Raw genomic sequence first — 5,797 nt, 5'->3', positions numbered from 1 at the left:
TAATCTATTGAGATAATCACATTTTTCCTTTATTCTATTAATATGGTATGGTAGGCTGAATAATGGTCCCCAAAAGATGTCCACATCCTAATGTCCAGAACTTTTGACTATGTTATCTTAAATACAATAAGAAACAAATATAGCTCTTGGTCCCTAGAAATTGGATGCTGCTATAACAAATGACTGAAAATGTGGAAGTGGCTTAGGGATTAGGCAGTGGGAAGAAGCTAAAAAAAATTTGATTGACATGATAGAAAATTGCCTTCAATTGCTTTGAACAGACTTGCTAGTGAGGACGCATAAGGAAGGAAGTGAGGAGCATGGTAGAGAAAACCTACCATGAGTTTTCTTTGAGAATGCTTAAATAGTCATAAACAGACTGCTGGCAGAAACGTGAATATTGAAAGCAACTCTGGTGAGGATTCAGAAGGAAATAGGAGCATATTATTGAAAACTGTAGCAGTAGAAATATTAGCTAAATTGTGTCCAAAAGTTAAGTGTAAAGTAGAACTTGTAAGTAATGAACTTGGACATTGAGCTGAGCCGATAGCCAAACAAAATGTTGAGGGTGCTGACTGGTTTCTTCTTGCTGTTTATAGTAAAAGCAAGAAGAGAGAGATAAATTGAGGGAAGAACTATTTGACAAAAAGTAACCTGGAATTTATTTGTGAAGTTCTCAGCCCATTCACCTTTTAACAAGAAGTGCTAAAATTAGAAGATTTACTGTCAGGAAAGCATGCTTTGGAGAGAAAGTCAAGAGTGTGGCTTGCTAGTGCCCTGGAAAGAAAAGTTTAGAATTAAAAGTTTAGAATATTCGACTACATGGAGGGCATCTTAGCAGATACTAGGAATAAAGATGGGCTTACCCAGTGTGCCAGTTTGAATGTATTGTGTTCCCCAAATGCCATTATCTTTGTAGTCTTGTGGGGCAGACATTTTGGTGCTGATTAGATTTGCTTGGAATGTGCCCCACCCAGCTGTGGGTAATGACTCTGATGAGATATTCCCATGGAGGCATGGCCCCACCCATTCAGGGTGGGACTTGATCAGTGGAGCCATATAAATGAGCTGACTCAAAGAGAAGGAACTCAGTGCAGCTGTGAGTGATGTTTTGAAGAGGAGCTACAGCCAAGAGGGATGCACAGGAGCTGCAGATGAGAGGACAGTTTGAAAATGGCCGTTGATGAAAGCAGACTCTTGCTCCGGAGAAGCTGAGAGAGGACAAATACCCCAAGTGCAGCTGTGAGTGACATTTTTGAGGAACTGCAGCCTAGAGAGCAACGTCCTGGGAGAAAGCTATTTTGAAACCAGAACTTTGGAGCAGACGCCAGCCACATGCCTTCCCAGCTAACAGAGGTTTTCCGGACGCCTTTGGCCATCCCCCAGTGAAGGTACCCAATTGCTGATGTGTTACCTTGGACACTTTATGGCCTTAAGACTATAACTGTGTAACCAAATAAACCCCCTTTTATAAAAGCCAATCCGTCTCTGGTGTTTTCCATTCGCAGCATTAGCAAATCAGAACACCCAGGAAAAAATCCGTAGAAGAGCTTCTTGTCTAATGGATTGAGTCCCTGAGAATTACACAGGAGACCCACAAGGTTCTTGAGAGTGTTATATCAGCAGCAACGCTGCCAACATGGGCTGAAAGGGACAAAGCCAGTACAACATGAAAGAAGTCTGTGGGACTCCCAAAAGTCTATTGGCAGGAAGCAGACTGATAAAACTCAGTAGGTGAAAATATATGCTACACTTCCTGCAAAAAGATGAGTGATACTAAGAGCAGAGCCTTAGGTCCAGAGGGCAGTGTCAGAAGCCACAGAGGATTATCTGCAGCCATTGAAATTTAAGGGAGTTTATCTGGTTGGATGTCAAATTTGTTTAGGACAGGAGACTTCCGTACTTTCTATTTCTCCCTTTTTTGAACAGGAATGTCTACAACAGGCCTTACCAATAATTGCATTTATGAGCAGATAACTTGTTTTCCAGTTTTGCAGGCGCACAGAGAACAATTTTGCTCCAGTATGGATTATACACAGTTTCACTCATAGCTAATTTAGGTGACTTGGACATTGAAATTGGTGACTTTTGAGCTTATGAGACTTAGATAAGATTTGGACTTGAGTTGATGCTGTAACAGGAACGTTGGGATTGGTTAATTTTGCTGGGCAGGATGTGAATCTTTAGGAGCTAGACCACAAACTGTGTTAGACTGAATAATAGCCCTCAAATATCTCCATGGCCTAATTCCTAGATACTGTGACTATATCACCTTCCATAGCAACAGGAAAAGAATATGTATGGTATAGTTTATTTATTTATGTTCAGATGGTAATCAACATTGAATTCCTTGAATAATTCCCATTGGTCATTATTTCCAATGACTTTTGAATATAGTTGGATTTGGTTTACTAATATTTTGATAAAGATGTGTAATTAAATTTTAAAGACAGAAATGTAGTATTTTATTTTTATATCTGTTAAATATTATCTTATTTTTGGCCTTTTACAGCCACCTAGGACTGTCACTCTAAAATGTGCCACAGGGAAAGTTATTAAATATAATATTGAGTACATCAATATTATCCTTTACTGGGTGAATATATAAAACATTCCCACAATTAAATCACTAGTCTTTGATACAACTTTAATTCTTAATCTGCACTTTACCTGTTCTCTTACTTACATATTTCTAATAAGTTTGGAACTTACAAAAATAAATCTGTACTCCCTTTCTCACTACTATCTGTACTGTTCATTTAGAACTAAGTATATCCTTGAAATGCCATAACCTGTAATATGGAATTCACTTACTCAAGTGTGCTAAAAGTCAAATCTCCTTAAATACCCACTATTTTACCATTAATTACCAGAAATCTGACTTTACATATTCTCTGCAGTCCCACTGACAATAGTCTTTTGAACGATTAGAGGGAGATTTCAAAGTAGCCTGAGCCTACAAGGAAATCAAGAGAACTCAGCCTTCTGTACCTTTTTCCATGTGGCTCTGATTATTGTCAACTCATAAGACAATTGTATTCTAGATTTTCACTTTTCTTACTTCTGTTTTTCTTTCTATGAGCTAGTCCCTTGATAATCTGGCTCTCCTCCCAGGATTAAGAACCCTAATAAAGAGCTCCGAGGCTTGGACTTGCGGCCCAGCCTCAGTGAGAAGAGCTGGCCTGGGTTCCTTGCCGAGCCCCCTCTCCGGGGGCACCACCTGAACGATCCAGCTACTGCTCAGCAATTTGCTGTAAGAATCACCTGGGACCAAAAGATAAAGACCAGAAGCTGAGTTTTTACCTGTTTCCTCTGCACAACAAAGGCAGACTTGAAAAATAGTTAAAGAATATGAAACGTGATTCATGGGTTCCCAGTAAATGCCAGTTCTTACGTAGCGGCCATTTTATCCCTGACTCTCTTGTCATCATATGCTGTATTCAATAGTTGAAACAAACTGCAATTCCAACAATATTTTCTTTGCCAGAAGACAATCAGCAAAAAGACTCTTCCAAAAAAAAAAAAAAAAAAAAAAAAAATCTCAGAAGAAAAAATCGGAAGGTGAGAAAGAAGAATCATTTGCATAAAATGGGCCCATGGAAAATTCAGTTAACAAGGATGTGCTTCCTGAATGTGCAGAATTACTTTGTTAAACTGCCTTGGTATGGCCATCAGCTCCCAAAACAGAAAATATACAAAATAGCGTATTAACTCTTAACCTGGTTAAAAAGATATTGAAAAAACGCAATCTACTTTGGAGACATCAGTTAATCAAGATATAGATGTAGGTGTTTTTCACACATCTTCTGACTACCTAAATTCTACATCCGTTACTTTGACAACTTCAGATTCAAAAGGTATTCAACAGTCTTTGAAAACTCAAGAAGTGCTTGAAATAGGTACCGATCATTTTGCTAACCCAAATGTGACAAATAACTCTGTGGAAATTAAGTCACCACAGGAAAATCCAGTCTTACTCAGCACAATTACTCAAACAGTTGATGAATTAAACACAAATAAGGAATCTGTTATTGCCATTTTTGTACCCACTGAAAATCCTAGACCTACAACTAATTCTTTTATTCCTGCCCAACAAGACACTGCGGAAATGGAAGACATAGACTCTGAAGACTCCTTATATCAGGATATAGACTATGGTCCAGAAGTTTTACAAATCGAACATCCTTACTGCAGAGGACATAAATAAGGAACATCTATGGCAGAAAGTTTCTAAGACACATTCAAAGATAACACTTCTTGAGCTACAAAAGGAACAAATTCTAGGAAGATTGAAGTCTTTGGAAGCTCTTATAAGGCAGCTAAAACAGGAAAATTGGCTATCTGAAGAAAACATCAAGATTTTAGAAAACTATTTCACAACATACAAAATTACTATAATATATAGAGGTTTTAAAGATATAACTAAGCTTTTTTTTTGCAGCCAAACCAAAATTATATGTAAAGTGAAACTTTTCCTGTATAAATTTCCAATATAAATAAAGAGCCCAGAATAAAAGCCAGGCTCAGGAATCAGACCTGTTTCTACTATGGGCATATGACTTAGACAAGTTACTTATCAAGCTTGAGCCTTGGTCCCTAATCTGCAATTAAGGGCATTTAGAATATCTATGATGTAGTCCATTTCTTTGTAGTTCTTTCCCTTTATATGAGGACATTTTTAACAGAGCAGATTTTCTATAAGATAATCTATACTTCTACATTACTAAAAATTGGCTAAAATTCAATATTAGTAACTATTGGAATATCATCAATATTTATTGAATTCTGTGTTTGACCTTGTGGCTACTTACATATCTGATGTATAAAGGAAAACACTCCATATATAACTTTATTCTGTTGAGCTAAAATAAGGAACCTCTGATTAGCCCAGTTCTTAGAAGAGTTACTTTAAACTTTAAAAGATACATACTTCAGAATCATATATATGATTGTCCATCTTAATAGGTAGTCATTTAAGCTTTTTAACATTCTGTACTCATAAGGTTATATTTATAAACCAAAAAGATGAGAATGAGGTTAGTGTTTGTATATGTATATATATATATATATATATATACATATATACGTATATGAGTATAATGAGTAGATTTAGAATCATAGTTTGTATCTTTTTGTTAATAGGTGTGGCTTTTTAAAAGTTTGTGCTTGTGTCATTTTTAACATCCAGAATGATACAGTAATACCTAATACTATACATTTCCAATTCTGCTTATTTTAATGAAATTTATAAACAAGAAATTATAGATATGTGATGAAGAGGTTAGGGAGACAAGTAAGAAAGAGAAGTGATGGTGATGTAAATAAAAATACTGCTTAAATCCACAAGAATTTCAGAAAAATGAATATAAAAGCAAACTCTTAGTGGTAGTAACACAAATGTAAAAAATAGGTGACATTCTCTTAAATGTGGTAGTCAGTATAATTAAATAGGACAGTCCATGGTTGTCCTTTTGCATATGGGCAAGTTCCTATTAGTCTGAGTCTTAGTTTTCTCATCCGTAAAATAAAAGATGCTATTACTATCTTGTAGGATGGGTTTGAGAATTCTATAAGGTAATATGTTTTTGGTCCTGGAAAATAAGAAGTGCTCAATAAATATTATTTGTCTCTTAACAGCAAATAGAATGCTAATTGTTTTGCAAGTGTTGATTAAATTTGGCCAGATTTCATTTATTTTCTTCAGACTAATAAAATTGCTCTTATATGAAAAAAACCACAGTAAACCTTATCTTCATTCTTGTGATTTATTGAATCAGTGCTTTGGACAAGGTTTATT

The 5,797-nt window shown here is 36.0% G+C and overlaps 1 pseudogene; it reads left to right on the top strand.

The window, feature by feature from the left end:
• Positions 1 to 3,240: 3,240 nt before the first annotated feature.
• LOC119540576 lies at positions 3,241 to 4,496 on the top strand (annotated as a pseudogene).
• Positions 4,497 to 5,797: the final 1,301 nt, after the last annotated feature.

Source organism: Choloepus didactylus, chromosome 7, assembly GCF_015220235.1.
Source record: "Choloepus didactylus isolate mChoDid1 chromosome 7, mChoDid1.pri, whole genome shotgun sequence".
NCBI lineage: Eukaryota > Metazoa > Chordata > Mammalia > Pilosa > Megalonychidae > Choloepus > Choloepus didactylus.
The sequence above is the reverse complement of the archived record's forward strand: the minus strand, read 5'-3'. Positions and strand labels throughout refer to the sequence as shown.